The following is a 17490-nucleotide window of genomic DNA, read 5'->3' as shown; positions in this document are numbered from 1 at the left end:
GATTACACAACAAGCTCCTGATTTAAAGACCATTGAAATCAATGGAAACATTCATATTCATTACAAATGAAATGGTTTCCATTTGAATTACAGAGACGGAGTAAGAAAATCTAATATAGTGTGGCCTTCTGTAGATTATCAGTGCAGCTAGTGCCAGATCTGTGAAGAACCGGGTGCGACCGACTTCTCCCTAGATGACATGGAGCCGGCCATCTATTGCAAACAAGTACTGCCTGTATTTGAAGAGTCAAAGGTACTTTTTGTTTGCTCTCCCTGTTTGTTCTGCAATGCTTATAGAGGATGGAAGATGGAGGGGTTTCTGTAGGGACTGGGAAATAACATGAGCTACAGTGATCTAAGAGCTTGCTCCATGTACAGGACTCCATTCTCTTCAATAAAATTGCACACACCTAACAGCACGTGAACTGAGCCTTCAGCTGCACCTTTCTGAATAAAACCCTTCCTCCCACACAGTATCAATCAGCTGAATGGTGATGCAAAGAACTTTCCAGGAGAGGTTAGTTTAAAGAAATTACTATACCCTCCAGCTTGCCTTTTTTTCTTTTACAGAATTAATTTTTTTAAATTCTGCCTACTGAAATGCATTCTGCTGTCCTTAAATTTTAAGACAATTGTGTAACCATTTTACTTCAATAAATGGATTTTTTAACAGCCAGCTAGGAAATCTCACAGTCTGTTATTAATTAGCAAAAAAGTATCTTATGTAGAACCTAGATTATCTGGAGCATCAGGTAGTGATTTAAAAAATAAAAACACCATAGTACTTATTTTTTCAAATTTTGCAAGGCAGAGTCATAGCTCCAAAACTCAGAGGTAGTCTCAAAGAGACAACACTGCTCACCAGAATGGGAAATACATGCCCTGTATTTCAGAGAAAGGGTGTACCATGTGTGCTGAAAAGAGGAGATTAAAAAGTGTTCAAAGAGCACTTTGTAAAAAGGGGTTGAGACGAGACCATAGCTGGCAGTGTGGCTTTGGCCTATTCCACTTTACAGAGCAGGCTCTGATCTGCACTTCACAGAACAAAAGGATGAGTGAAAAAATTACCTCTCTGAAATGGTTTTAAAGCCCTAGAAAGTCAAACAAGATGGACTTCTTTTGTCTTAAAAAATTTAAAATTAACTTTTGCACAATAGCAGTTACACCACTGGGATCGGTAATGAGGTGTTTTATGTTTGGATTTGCCTCATAAGAAATATTCAGCCAGTTAGAAATTCTCGTTTCTTTCTTTTTTGAACAGGAAACAAGATGGCTTTTCACCCATAAAGCTGCTCTGACTGTAGGGCAAAGGAAAGAATTATGAGACAGACATTATACAGAAAGGATAGCACACTTTAAAATTATGGTTAATTTGCTGGACCTGTCTCCCAGCAGTTGCTAAAAAGCAGACTGTGATGCAGTGCTGGTGCTTAGGAAGGGTAGGTAAGCAGCAGCTGCTCCATCTGGGTTCCTCCGCAGTGCCAACAAGAGGTGTGACTGTAGCAGATGCAATCTAGATTTTATACTAGCTGTTTCGGACACTAACAGTAGCAGTGGCACAGACCACATAAGCCATTTGGGAAGTCAAGTGACTCAAGCGGCTAACCTGTGCAAAAGCCTCTTGATTCCCGAGTTTGCTATACAGAAAGCTTGTGTGTGCTGCAATCAAAGCTCCTATCTGCAATGTAACCAGTCATTTGTGCTGCGCATCACTTTCATCACGGTGCAGTTTGGGAGGACCCCTGAAAGCTCCCAAATTGATCTCTTCCAGTGGTTCAACTTTCATATGCCACCAAAAATTAAGAAAACTTCTTGAATATTGACTCTCAGTATCAGTTAACATAAATTGAAATGTGTGCAGCTTATCTGCATATCTAAAATTTAATCTCTTTCAGTGGACCTATGACTGATGTGACAACCTGAATAATACATGGGGTAATTTCTGCCTGAAGAATAATCACAGTTGGGCCAACTAGTGTCCGGAACCTTTTATTACAAACAGCTTTTCCCTCCATAAAACTCACTGGATGATACTCATCCCTTTGTGAAGCACGTTCTATCATACCATTTAGCCAGTGGATGGATAAGTGTTTTGTCCTGTCTTACTCATCCTGAAGAAAAAAAAAACAAACAACAGGAGCACCTTCTGATTACAGCAACTTTCCAACACTTGCATTAATTATACAGTGGAGGTTATGCTTTCTACTGATCCATGATCAGTATTAATAATTAGTGTCCCATGCAAAATATAGACTACCTAGGAAATTGACTCTCACAGAAGGCAGCAGAAATGAACAGGCCATTTAAGGGATTGGATTTAAAAGTTCTATATGGCTGAAAAACACTCTTCTCGCCTTAATGAATGAGATGCAACTAAAAAAAACAAACAACAGAAAAGTAAAGAGAGAGTGAAAGAATCATCCTCCTCAGAGAAAGTTTTATAAACAGAGTGGTTTCTGAAAAAGGTTTGGAAACCTAAACAAGGAATCTGCCTACTGTCTTGAGGGGAACTGTGTTTTGCCTACATTTCTTGGTAAATAAAAAGGATTTAACCAATTAACTATCTGGCTTCAGCATCGATTTCTTTTTGTAATGGAAACAGCTTGTAAAACCCTGAACATATGGAGAGTGCAGGCTGATGTCTACAAGTTTCAATAAAATACTCAGTACTGTTACAGCTGAGAACTGAATATTTGTCTAATGACAGAATGCAATAAATTGCTTCTCCCTCTTGTTTAAGAAGGATTCTGAAGACTGGATTGTGAATGTCCTTATTTGCCCTGTCAGGCAATTTGCCACTGTGCTTCGAGTCCTTAATCATAGAACCATAGAACCATAGAATCATTTAGGTTGGAAAAGACCTTTAAGATCATCAAGTCCAACCATTAACCTGGCACTGCCAAGTCCACCACTAAACCATGTCCCTAAGCACCACATCCACTCGTCTTTTAGATACCTCCAGGGAAGGGGACTCAACCCCTTCCAGTGCCTGACAACCCTTTCAGTGAAGAAATTTTAACTAACATTCAACCTAAATCTCCCCTGGCACAACTTGAAGCCATTTCCTCTTGTCCTATTGCTTGTTACTTGGGAGAAGAGACTGACCCCCACCTCACTACAACCTCCTTTCAGGTAGTTGCAGAGAGCAATAAGGTCTCCCCTCAGCCTCCTCTTCTCCAGGCTAAACAATCCCAGTTCCTTCAGCCATTCCTCATAAGACTTGTGCTCTAGACCCTTCACCAACTTCATTGCCCTTCTTTGGACATGCTCCAGCACCTCGATGTCCTTCTTGTAGTGAGGGGCCCAAAACTGAACACAGTACTCGAGGTGCAGCCTTACCAGTGCTGAGTACAGGGAGACGATCACTTCCCTAGTCCTGCTGGCCACACTATTCCTGATATAAGCCAGGATGCTATTGGCCCTCTTGGCCACCTGGGCACACTGCCGGCTCATATTCAGCTGCCTTTTCACCAGCATTCCCAGGTCCTTTTCTGCTGGGCAGCTTTCCAGCCACTCCTCCCCAAGCCTGTAGCGTTGCATGGGGTGGTTGTGACCCAACTGCAGGACCCGGCACTGAGTCTTGTTGAACCTCACACAGTTGGCCTCAGCCCATCGATCGAGTCTGTCCAGATCCCTCTGTAGAGCCTTCCTACCCTCCAGCAGATCAACACTCCCGCCCAGCTTGGTGTCATCTGCAAACTTATTGAGGGTGCACTTGATCCCCTTGTCCAGATCACTGATAAAGATATTAAACAGGACTGGCCCCAACACTGAGCCCTGGGGAACACCACTTGTCACCGGCCACCAACTGGATTTAACTCCATTCACCACAACTCTTTGGGCCCGGCCATCCAGCTAGTTTTTTACCCAGCAAAGAGTATGCCCACCCAAGCCATGAGCAGCCAGTTTCTCCAGGAGAATGGTTTGGGAAACAGTGTCAAAGGCCTTACTAAAGTCCAGGTAGACAACATCCACAGCCTTTCCCTCATCCACCAAGTGGGTCACCTTGCCATAGAAAGAGATCAGGTTGGTCAAGCAGCACCTGCCTTTCATAAACCCATGCTGACTGGGCCCAATCCCCTGGTTGTCCTGTGTGTGCCATGTGATGGCACTCAGGATGATCTGCTCCACAACCTTCCCTGGCAGCAAGGTCACAGTAGTCATTGGCTTTCTGCTTTACAGAAACATTTAAAAGACTGTGGTAAACTAGGAAGCAATTTCTCTGTGTTTTCCAGCATTAGGTTATTCTTTGGCCACCACTACAACATATTCTGTAGGCAGTCTTTACAAACTGATCCCCCTGACCTGTTTTCATAATGCTAGTTAAAAGTGAATGATTCACCTAGCACCCCAACATATCAAGCACTAGGCCAGAACCAAGAAGTAAAACCCTGACCCAGACTTCTTGAAGAATTGGAATTGGGGCATTTGCTTAGAACCAGCATGAAGCCTTTGTTCCCATTCCTGATGTTGGATGAAGGGAGAGAAGGAGGAGGAGCTGGGGAGGAGTGGGAGAGATAAAAACCAATGTGTCTCTTGGACTCACACTTGAAGACAAAACTCCATGCAGTTTGGATTCTCTTTTCTGTGGAGTGAGTGTTTCCAGCCCTTCTACATTTCATGATTCCTACAGTCTTACCTCTAAACCCCCATGGATTCACAGTTGCACAAAACACTTCAACCTGACTCAAAGTCTGAATTTAATTATGTGGTTCAACATAGAATAATTCTGTACAAACACAACCCCATCAGTCAGTTCTGAAGTGTCATCAGATATTTTTTACCTATCAGGAAATCAGTTGTCTGTCCATATAAAGGTGCAATTCTATTTTCTGTCATTAAAATTTACTTACTGTCAAACCTTATGGATTATCATTAAAATTTACTGTGGAAATAATAATTCTTTAAAATAAGAGATGTACCATGTAAACCACCAGAAATTGTGATCCAATCCTTAACATGCAAGGTTGTTTAACAACATTTTGCTTTCTAGGAAAAAAATAGATGTGTTTTCTTATAGAAACTGTCTCCAAGACAAACATGGTTCTGTTACATATGAACAGCAAATTTAGTAAGCTATAGTCACATTTTTGTTCGTTATATTTAAGAGCCCTGGAATATCCATCTTCTGTGTAAAACTGCTCTTGGCAAAATACAAACTTCAGTGTTCCTGGCAAATGTGAGTTATTAAGTTGTCATTGTTGAAGAGACTCAAAGCTGATGAATGCACATCCAATGAAATTAAACCAAACAAAGACACTATATATTCAAACTAAGGAGCAACAGACATTTCGGATATTGCTGTAATTTGTGCTATTTCAGCACTTCATACCACCAAATTCTACTCTCCTTATATTCCCTCAACCTGGAATTGTATTTAAAAAAAGCTATTAACTTTCAAGAAAATATAAAACACAAAATAAAAAGGGAAGGGAAACTTTGATACACACAGAAAATGCCAAGAGCAATAAAATTTGTGCAAACAATTTAAAATGAAAAAAAAAAAAAAGATTAATAAACCTAGGAGAAAAAGTTTTCAGCAGAATACAAAGATGGGAAGCATTCCCATTCCTGGCAGCATCATACTGCTCTGTGCATTGGTGACAGAAGAAGCACTATCATTCCAGATATCTATCAGAATAGCTGTGTTAGTCGACATGATCCTGACTGATCAGATCTGCTGGCTGATGCCCCTCCAGTTTACTCATGTAAACTGGACTTTGGCCATAGTCACTTCCTGAAACACAGGACAGCTCTATTGTACTGGTACACAGTGCATTAAATGTTTTCACTCCTGCATGCTGGTGTTCTTAGTGAAGCTACAGAGAAAGATGTCTGCTTATGCTGATTTAGAGAAAAGGCTACACAGCATGACCATGTCAGCTTTTAAAAGGTAAAATGTTGGCTAACAAATACCATCCGTGCACATGGGACAGTGGTGAAATCAGAATTGTCCTCTCCAAATCTTCCAAATGCACCATTTCTGACAGAAAGACACTACATTTAACTGATTTAACAATACTTGTCTTCACTTTCTTGCCCTTTAGTCTGAGCAGCATATCAGCTTCTCCATCTCCTGTGCTTGATCAATTCAATTACCTGTCATTAGAAGACTGTTTTTATAAAGTCTGACAATATCAAGCTCCTTAGTAGCGTTTTCCATCTGAAAATGGCAAACATTTTGTAAGAACTGACCTAATACAGCACTGCTGGAAAGCCACACTGAAACAAAAATTTTCCCTGTGTTGTCCCTAGTTTTCAGATAGACAAACTCAAGCCAAGAGCAATTAGGTTCAGAGAGTTGGTCAGTATTAAATCTGGCATTAAAATTTGTAGTCAGAAATCCTTGCTCATTGAAGCAAATTTTAATATTTCACAGACTGCAGTGGGACCCACTTCTTGTGTTAGAACATGACTTGCCCTGTGTTCCAGGGATGCACTGTTCTCTGAAAAACAAGTGCCAGCTAACAGCAGAGTTTTTAAAAGCCATGTTCAGGTATTTTCCCTTCAAAATTACATGGCATTTGCTTTTATTGCCGCACCTGTATTGCCTTGAACTTCACAGGCTGTGCAGAATCTTGCTCTGGGGCCAGCTTCTCTCGAGTTTCAGTCATGCCGCTGTGTAGCCACTAGATGTCACTTTATTAAGATTTTTTTCCCCCTAGTCTGTGAGTTTTATTAGTGTTAGTAGATAACTTCTTAATTTTGTTCTCATTGAATATTTTACCTAATTTAATGATTATGCTTATTCCATATTCCAGCATCTGAGCTCTTAAAATACTGTGGCAAAGGTTAAATCACCCCCTTTATTCAGAAAGTGTAAATGTCATCTAAATTTGTCTATCAAATCTATAATTTGGGATCAGAATTTTAACTCCACAAAATCACACTTTTGCCTGTTTTGTAATTCTGTAGCAACTTATGAAATTACAGAACTAGGAAACGCCTGGCCCTTGGCATGTAGGGGCAGCATGGTTGATGACATTGAGCGTGTGGTGACTTTGGAAGAAAAACATGAAGCCTCAGCTACCAGTTCCCATTCTTTTTTTGCTCAGTTCATACGATGAGTCAGAAGTGAGGCACCGGAGGATGAAAAGCAGAGAAATGAACATACTGAGAAAAAAAGCAGTACCACTTGCAGAGCAGACGGTGTCATTTTGGCCTGCTGTAAGTAACAGAGATGCTGTCAAGCACAGTGTTTATGGTTTAAAAGCTCCATATATTTTATCCTCGGGGTGATAACACTCAGCTTTCTGATGCTTTTGACTTTGAACTTGGACTAAAACTTCACCCTTGCAGAGGGTGACCCAGTTTGAAAAGCATTCTCCCCTACAGCAAGACAGAAAGCTTTGCACAATTTTGGTACCAATATTAAAGAAAGCTGAAATCAAACTAGAAATAACAATCAGGGGAAAAGTGAGTCCATCTCACAAGAGGAGTCTCTAACAACCTCTTTGTTTATCCTGATAGTACAAAGAGTATGCTTGTTTTCTTTAAATACATCAGGGTGAGGGGTAAAAACCTGAGCAGAGAAGAAGCAACAAAAAATGTCCCCAACTAAAAGCAGGGGACAGTTGGGAAATCAGAAGAAGGTTTCTGCCTGGCAGGCCAGTGAAGTTCCTCCCGGGAGAGTGCAAGATGCATGAAACTTTAGTCATTATTAAGCAGACCTTGATAGTTACAGATAGGAGAGGGATAACATGACACAAATGCCTGCAATGATCCAGGGGCATCACCTAGTCTGCACTTTCACCTGATGACAGCTTAGCCACCACTATGAAGGAGAGCTCGCGTGGAGATTTATTACTAAGGCCTAGGGCTGGCAGATAACAGAAACATAAAATAGGGAGAAATTCTAAGCGCTGTAGAATATTCAAAAGACATGCAGAATGAAGAGATCTTATGTTGCTTTTATGGTTTATTCCAAAATATTGTGCACTTCAAAGTAATGACTATGCTAACTCTCTTAGGATGTTAGTTGCACCCTAGCAGCTGTAAACTCCTTTCTAAAGAGTTAATTGTCTTGTCTGCCTCAGTTCAGATGATTATTCTAGTTTCTAGTAATTAAGATTGCATTTCATGATTCTCAGCCGTATTAAATTAATGTTTACAGCTTTGTATGCTACAAGAATAATACTTGTCATTATTTTAATTAAATTATTCATAAATGGCATTGGTTCCACTTCAGATGTATGTATAATGAGAACAGGACCAAGCAGATGTATCATTCATCATAAATTTTGATGTATTTTTTCTGTTAATTGGAAATACATAGAACCGTTCACATTAGATGCAAATCTTTCTCATTTATCTTCCTGCTTTTTGAAAAAAATACTTTGTTCTTCAAGCTAAAACAAGGAAATAATTCTTTATTCATCTTTACACCTCATTTCAGGCAATTTTTTCCAGCCCTGCCACGGTTCTGAGAGTCTCCTTGCCCAGATGCCTTGGTGTGCTGCAAAACGCACTGAGAATAATGAGGAAGCTGCTTTTTTCTCCAGTGCTGCCACACGTGTTGTCAGCACTGTAGTACAAAACAAGAATAAGTCTGATATTCTATCATGTTGCAACGCTATCCAGAGCACATCGCAACATATGTGAATTTTAATTTCTTTTATATTATTCCTTGCATCCGGAAGATTGACTGTTTTAATAACACAGTTGTAAAGCAATGGGCCAAATACAGCCATCCCACTGAGGCCAATAGGGCTTATCCAATTTACGCTGTTGTAACCGAGCCATTTCTGACTCACACCAGGGAAATCAAGCAAAATTTGGCCCATAGTCCAGAAGGTAAAATGTTCTGGGACATTATCTGTCCTGCAAATTCATCATCTCACTGGTGCAGAACAGGTTATTGAGATCCCGTGCTTGGGTGCACTCACCTCCACCCCACAACAGAGTCTGCTTTGGGGGATAGGAAAAGGGACTGTAACAAGTCTGCAGCTAAAAGTGAGTCTGTGCCCTGGCTTGCTAATTTGTTGTAGGACTAGAACAGAGCATCAGAAAAGCTTTGCCCCTGCATAGCCAGAATGTGATGCAGCAATCTTCTGTTCTTTTAAAAGTGGGGGATGGACTGCCATAGAAATACATTGAAGTATGATCCAAATTTAAAATAACATGGAAAGCTACATCTTGAAAGGCTGGATTTAAAATTCTTCCCCTTCCTTCCTGAGCACACGCTAAAATGTCTTCTGTTATAAATAAAAGTAGTAATCTTTCTTTGCTCCTTCTTCCTTCTTAAATTCTCCTTTCCGCTCTGACCTCTAGTTTAGGTCCAAATAGTTGCAATAAAATTTCTAGGCACAACCCAAAGGAACAATCCAACTGGATAATGGAGATCAGAATGCTGAGTGTTAAACAGAGCTTTGTTGTGGATTTAGTCAAAAGCTTTGCTGTCAGAGTTCTTAGAGCACAAAACACAGTGTCCAGACACAATAAAAATGGGCTTTAGCACAATGTTAATATACACAGTGGATCTACGGGAATCTAACTTGCCAGTATACCTGAGGTGCCATCTAAAATTAATACATGGTAGTTGAGTTCTTTTATTAGAATTGACAATTTTCATTGATGGTGGCTTGTGGGAGGGAGGAGAGGAGCAAGAATAATGGCCATCTCTGATGAATAAAGGTACATACACATTTACATGCATCACCTATGAAACTAGAACATAAAGCAAAAACTATCCACAAATATCTACAAATTCTAGATAACACCAGAATGTATGGCAGACTCTTCCTCTTCCTGCCGCCAGATTATTTCCACAAGTGATGAATGAAATGTACCTTCTACAATGATAACTTATTCATTGCATAGTTTAGCTGCAAGATCTCATGCATCTGTCCATACACTTTTCACTGAGCACGGGCAGTTATCCTGCTACCAGCTCTCTCCTTATGTTTCTGTGTCCAGTTAATTGTTAACCTTTGCTAAGCCACTTTTGTATTTGTTGATAATCACTGTGATCAAGGATGCTAGAAGCACCTGTGGCAATCTGCATATAATTTAGCATAGAAGGACACAAAAAGGAACATCTGAGAGCACTAGTGGGAAAGGGGACTGGGGCCAACAATGGGGAGCACTGGTTTGAACACAGGAAATTTGCAGAAAATTATGGAGACCAAAGAGAAAAGCAGCTGTAAAATCTCTGTTTTCACAGCCATGTATTTCAAATGCCTTCTTTTCTGACACAATTGGGAAGTACAGATCATTTGCAAATCATATTCTCTCCAGGTTGGAATTCTTCCTGTTGAGAAAGGGAATTTTTTTGAGTTGCCAAAATCCAACCTTCTTTCCATAAACCAGTCATTATCAGATCATCTTCAAATAATTGTACCTTCATTTTTATGTCTGTTAAAATGTTTCCTCAGTGATTAATTAGGCCCTACATACTGACAATCAGGGTATGTTGGGTAGTATTTTATTCTATAATGGATGCACTGTTGAGAAATAGTGACTCATAACGGAAAAGGAATTTTTTTCACATTCTGTTACTAATTTCTAAGGGTATTGCTCTCATATATTCTACCAGAATCCTTTGCCTTTTCTTAAATGTGGAAGTCAGAGCATGGGGTGTGTTGCCGCAAAATCACCACACCTTTTCCCTCTTGTAAAGCTGTAAGAACTCTGCCTGTTAGCAGAGGCATTAGCCATTTTATTCACAGAGTTGCTACAGCCTGTTAAAGATCAGACTGTGGTTTCTCGTGGAAAAGGCACTTTTGTTCTTTCTGCTTTCTTTGTTGTCTCCCTTAGACCAAAAGTACATAGCTGTTATTTATGTTTGCCTAAAGAGAAGAGTGCTGGAACTGAAGGAAAGGGGCATTCACTAACAAGCAGAAAAGGATTCAAGGAGACAGCCAAGGTCACGTGGCCCGACAGGCCTCATCATATTCCGTTTCACAATACTTGTTTCTTTTATCCATTGCTTCTCTTGAGATTTTTCTTCAAATCACACACAAATGAACTTCCATCAGTTCACCTCTCCTAGGAGGGGTTGGTGTGAAATGCTTGCTAAGACCTGCTGTTGTCTAGATCTGTTCTGTTTTGAGGGTGGGACAACAGCCTTCAGTTAGCTCTGTGGTGTGAGTGGTTTTTGCAGCCCTTGCTCTGCTACAGCCTGCTGGTTACATTATTTCTTCAGACAGGCTTATGGCAATTTGATAACATATGTGTGCATGGAAAGGTCAAAATTTGGCTCCCAAAGTCTACAGTAATAACCGTTAATTCTTACATAGCGTGTTGTAACACTTTACAAGGGAATTTCAGTATTACTCGTCCCCTGTGACAGGCAGCAAAACAGATGGAGCATGACCATGGCTGAGCCAGGAAGAGAACCTGGAGCTCTGGCTGAGTGCCCTCTCCATGCTGCATTTTAGTATTAGTTAAGGCAGCAGTTAAAGTAAAACACTGCCCAGCAAATCACTGGTGTAGTTGTAAATATTTATTTATAGGCCACAATTCAGCATAAGCCAGTGCATTGCCACTGGCTTTATTAGAGTAACATTTGCCTATACCACAGACAACGTGAGCCCTCGATCCTTGGAAAGCACGGTCCTTACTTCGGCAGCAGTCGGGTGCAATACAGTAAAGAGCACAAGGCAGGAAGAAGAGGTGACTTTGAGAGTCAGGCAATCCTATCTTTTTAAGAGAGGAAAATAGTCTGCAACGCTACACATGGCCACAACCGGTTGGCTCCAACTGGCTGTAGTCAGATCTTGTTCAGACATTGCTGGGGATGAGGGGGAGCACAAAATCACCCCACAGTGAGTGATGGGCAATGCTATAATAAACAGTTGCCTCCTGCCAGTCTCAAGGAATTGCCTTCATGCTTCTAGACAGCTTAGAGCTGTGAAAGGACATGAGTGTTAGAGATCAAAACTATTCCACAGATCAGTGAAACATATTCAGCACATTCTATAATTCGGTGGATTTTTAACTTCATTAACTAATGACTCAGATGTAGGAGTCATGTCTGAGAGAAAGTGGTGCAGTCCCACTACCCCCAAAGACTTCACCTTTCTGTTTCAGAGATCTGATTGTGTTAATCATGCCATTTGCTTGGAGATATCGATTTTCATGATATAACCACCCATCTCCTATGCATAGGACTGGAACCACCGACTCATTTCACATAAGCCACACAACAGCAACCAGGAGACGTAAACCCAGAGGCTAAAATAGGGCAAGAAACTGGCATTTAGATCATAGTAAGGCCTGCTCTCAGAGCACAGGGGCTGACAATCAGATTAAGAACCACTGTTCTGATCAGATAGCAACAGATTCTAATCTTCAGTGTGAGATTTTAGCCCAGAACAGTAGGATTGGTTAAAATATCCTGAATTAAGCACCTGAATCCAGTCCAAAATTTAATGCGACTGGCTTCACACTACTCCAAAAGTGTCATTTTTTGTGCGTCTAGCACATTTTTTATGCTGGAACTAAGACCACACGAGGGCAGTGTAGGGGGGGAGTAAAATCCAGGGATATGAATTAAGCTATCAATCTGAGTTTCCTGCCTCTTCATGAAATCTGGAGAGGTAAAGCTGTGTCTGAGTAGAGTGGCCTGCGTTTATCACACAAACTAGAGATGAAAGTTTAACACTTCTGTTCAGCCTCCTCTTTTCTCCCTCCTTACATTACATTTCCTTCTCACCTGTTGTGAATATTCTCTTTGCTAGAGAGTTGTGGCTCTAAAGTGCCTCAGCGATTGAGACTTCAGTGCACTTTGCTCTGCAAACATACAGTGATTGGGCTCCTAACAGGAAGGAAACTGTAAGAGATATGGAAAGTGATATGCCAGACCTGCAATTTGGAGGTGAACATTTTGTGCTGGAGCAAAGTCTCCGGAGCTGTGGTTAAACACCCGTGGATTCCCTCATCTAAACCAAAAGGCAAATTCCCCTGGGAAAGCAAACAAGAGCAATGTCCTTGTCTTAGCCAAGCATCATTTTCATATTATTTCCCTAGGCTAGGAAATACATTCTTCAGAAACTCAGCAAAGCCCCTTTTCCCCTCAAACCCTCTGCAGGGTTCATTTTTCTAACTCACTGGGACAGCTGTTCAAGTGGGTTTTTTTCAAGATGAAAGCAGCCAGAATTCTTAAAATCCTCTAGCTCAGTTTTACTGTGAACATGCTCTTAATACGTGCAGTAAATACTTATGTAAACTTGAGAGTATTAATTTGTCTGCATTGTACTTGACTGATCATTTAGCTCTACTATAATCATAAATAGATACATTTCCTAGGACATAGTTGCACTATTCTGTAATTTCTTTACCTTCAGTTTTGGTTTTGTAAGCAATTGATTATTTTGAAATTGCTATTGCCATCCCATGTGGTTAGATGCAGTGATAAAAAAAGAGGTCTCTCTCAGATCCTTAAGGAAACGTACCATTTCCTAATAATCATACTCAGTATCCTGTTCAAAGATGGATTTTTATCTTTTACATGCATTTTCTCTTGCTGTGCAATTTTCACTAAAGCATAGAATCATCTTTTTCTGTTTCAACATGGACCGCATAACATCCCTTGTATCATCCATGCCAGCCACAGCTGTGACACTGTATCCTTGAAGAAAGCAAGAAAATTAATGAGGTGGAACTTTTCTGTCTGAAACCCAGGTTGACTGGCTTCTACAAAATCATACTTTTCAGGGTATTCCTTCATGAAATCCTGCAAAATAGACTTGCAATATTCTCAGTCATAACTGATGGTAAGATAACAAGCGCACTAACTGCTTCTGTATATCATATAAACCTTTCCTTGAACAGTGGTTTTGTATTTATCCCCGTATCTGATCAATTAAATCCCATGTTCGGGCTTCATTTTTATTTCTGTTTCCTTCAAAATTCGTATTCTATTACATGGACCTGTTTTCCTGTACAAGATCCAGCATGTAGAAGACCACTGTGCACATTTTTATCTGCACACCAGCTTATACATCCTTGGTCATAACAGGAAATCTGGGCTCCGTCATACACAATTCCTTATTCTTTCATTTGGCCATAAAGCCAGCTTCAAAGTAACTGTTCATTATAGACAAAATACTGGTCTCTTTTAGGGAATGACAGATCAGCCTTTGGCTTAAAAATGGCCAGGATCTGAGCCTAAATGTTTTTTGTCTTTCTTTTCTGTCTCTGATAGTTTGCTATAATTTGAGAGAAGCAGTTCTGCTGAGTTTGGGTAGATAAATGTTATGGTTGTCTCGCAGAGAGAACAGCATTTAGCTCATAATAGAGGCTTGTTATTTTACAGTTAAAAAAAGTAAATTCTGAGATCCTGTCCTGGATGCCTAAATGCATGTGTGACTTACTTATATAGTGTATTTTGTGTATTTTGGCACAAGAATGTGGTACACAATGATCTTATTTAGCAATATGTTGAAGAACGTGCCAATTTTGAAAAACCAGCCATTCAAATATGTGACAGAGTTGTGCCTTCTGTTGAAGAGGATATAAAATTGAGAAATGTTTGCTTGTGATATCTATCCACTGTTTCTAAGGAGGGAATCTTCATTAACATCTTTTTTCAATTTTCATTTTATAAAATAGTTTATGCCAAACTGGAACATATCATCAAGTAAGGCGAAGCTGGGTAAGCACATGTTTTCTATATATAAGAAGTACCTTGTAGTCCGAATTCTGTTCAGACTGAAGTTGTTTTACTAAGCTGCTTTTTTACAGAGAGGTTAGAATAAAGGCTTAAAATCAGCGTAAGATCCCTTATCACTTATGAATGAGAATATTAGTGAAAAGACTGATTGGTTCATATAAGAGTTTTAGGAATCTACTATTATTCTTAATATCCAGGGCTGGTCCTTCAAGTCAAAAAGAATTGACTCATCCTGGGACCCAAATATTGCAGTGTTGAGTCTCCATTATCTACTACATCAGAATGAGAATTGCTGACGTGTAAATTTTACTTAGGTTTTAATAGGTTTTCCAATATAATTTAACATCAGTGAATTGGATTATTATTGAAAGGAAGGAAAAGGCTGTGGATTGTTGCTGTTTGGATAAAAAAATGGTGATTTTCCTAAGTGATTTAGATGTCTATATTCTATTGAAATCCAAAAGAAAATCTGTAATTCTGCTGAAATTGTTAATGGTGTACTTGCTGTGTTTCCCTTTTTTCTTTTACTAATAGATTTCTGTATTTTCTTTTAAAGTTCTGTATATGATATACAAAGTAAAAAAATCCAAAATGAAAGAGAGCTAAATGCTGTTCAGGCACCATCCTAAAGCTGTTTTGTGATTTTAAATATTTAACATCATGTCATAACATCAGTGAATGGATACTTGGCAAGATTGACTAAAACAGATGTTGAAAGAGGAATATTAGTAACCATTTAACAGTGCAAAAGGGCTCTAACATGATTCAGAGCCTGTGGGAAATGTGATATGATTGGTTATTGTTGTGTCTGCCAATTAAATAAAGCTCGTCAAATTATTCATAGCAAATAAAGTCTGTTGCAAAATGAACCCATTTTACTCATAGCAGACTGTTCAAAGATGTTTCAGTTTCTCTAAATGTCTTTTGTTTTGGTCTGGTAGGGATTAGGAAACCATCCACAATGGTCAGCAGTCCCTTTGACTGGTAATGTGCACAATATGATTTTTTTTTTTGTTCTTTCCCTTGATGACAAACTTTGACATTTTGGAGGGAATTGATACTTTCCTATTTGTAAAGCACACTGTACTTTCAGTACAGTTTCATAAGAGAGAAAATAAAAAAGAAAGAGCACCAATACATTCTAACAGCACTGAGAATGGATCCTAGCAACATATAGAAGCATGATAATAATTTCAGATAACAACTAACAAACTGAACGCTTCTGGTATAAGTGCTTCAATGTTAGGAAAGAAAAACTGTAGGGATTTAGAGTTCTGGTACCAGCCACACAACAACTGACAGATACTGAATGGTCATATCCAAGTTCACCATGAACACCTGAATATAGCACATTGAATATAGCACCATTATTCCAAAGCATGTAATACTTCAAAATCTCTATATATTTTTGTTCTCTGAATACTGCACTTCCCCACAGGCTTATGCTATGCTTTACAAATCCACAGCCAAAAGCCTAATGATCAAAACATTAGCTACAGTTTGGAGACAGCAGCCTCATTCACTGAGGTAGAAGGAAACTGAGGAGCTCATACTACCACAGTATTACTGTTAATAAACATTTGCACCCAGACAGTCTCCCACTTGGGTCCTGAGCAAGTCAGTGGTACTCCTCAGCACAAACGTGATAGAGCCACTCACTCAGAGATGGTTGGGAACCTGGGCTGTGTACCACTGGACTACATTATTGGGTCAAGACCTCACCAGCTCTCTGTAGAAGGTTGTATCTGCTCAGTTTTGCTAAGTACTGATCTGCCTTCTAGGCATTTAAAAATATATTTTAGTAATAGCTTTGGTGATGGAAATAAATTTCTGATTTTTCCTGACTATAAATCTGCTAACCAGTGAAGGAGAAGGAAGTTGCTAATGCTTAGGAGAATGGAAGAATAGGAGCACAACTCTGCTTTCTACTTGCTAAACTCCTGTTATCTACAGAAAGAAAATTTTCCAGCTCTACAGCATAGTCTGCTTTCAGGCTATATGAAAAGATCAGACAGTGCTTCTACTTGCAACAGAGACAAAGGTTAATGAAAGCCAAGGCCTTTGGGTTAAAATTTGTTCCTTGCTGCCTCTGTAACCATTCTGTGGATTAGATAAGAGTGCTTTCTTGCCATGTGTCTCTCCCACAATTAGAACAGGTTCACATAAATACCTTTTTCATTTCACTGTTTGTGTTTAGACTACTCTGCTTTTTTAGAAACAGCTGTGCAGTTGAGCATCTAAGCTTAAAAACACTCCAGGCAAGTAGTTCCGGTGCTATACAATGACCAGAGCACTGGAAACCAAGGATGATGCTGTAGCTAAACAGCACAGTAGGAAGATAAAGCCTGTAAAAGCCTCTTGCTCATATCTTACACTGTTTTAGGCTTTCCCTCACCTGTCAGGCAGAGTTTGCACCTTTTTAAAAGAAGCTATAACATCATTAGAACAAAACATAGAACCTTAAGAAACCATGCATAGAATTTCTGGGATAGTTTATCAGACTTCTCAACAATTTTATCTCTTTTCCTTCTGAAAAAAACCCAAAGTGCATCCTGCTAGCTAGCCTCGTTGTACAGAAACAGGTATCCACAAAGCACTGAGCCTCCTGTTTCTAGTAAATCTCCACTCTCTTTTTGCTTCCCATTTTGCTCTATAATTTTGTAATGCTTCTTAGCGAAAGTACCTTTTTCACGACAATCAATCAGTGACCACCAGCTTTCCAACCCATGAGTATACATGCTCTGTTCTCAAATAGTCTCTGTGCTTCATCCATCTACATCACCAAATGCCAACAGTTTCCTCTGTTCAGAGAACACATTCTGGGTCTAAAATTATTTCTATGATAGCATTTATACATACAGCACCTTTTGTCCCAA

The sequence above is a fragment of the Nipponia nippon genome, unplaced genomic scaffold, assembly GCF_047370975.1.
Source record: "Nipponia nippon isolate SJK-2023a ecotype South Korea unplaced genomic scaffold, ASM4737097v1 scaffold_9, whole genome shotgun sequence".
Taxonomy (NCBI): Eukaryota; Metazoa; Chordata; class Aves; order Pelecaniformes; family Threskiornithidae; genus Nipponia; species Nipponia nippon.
This window is presented reverse-complemented; position numbering follows the sequence as displayed.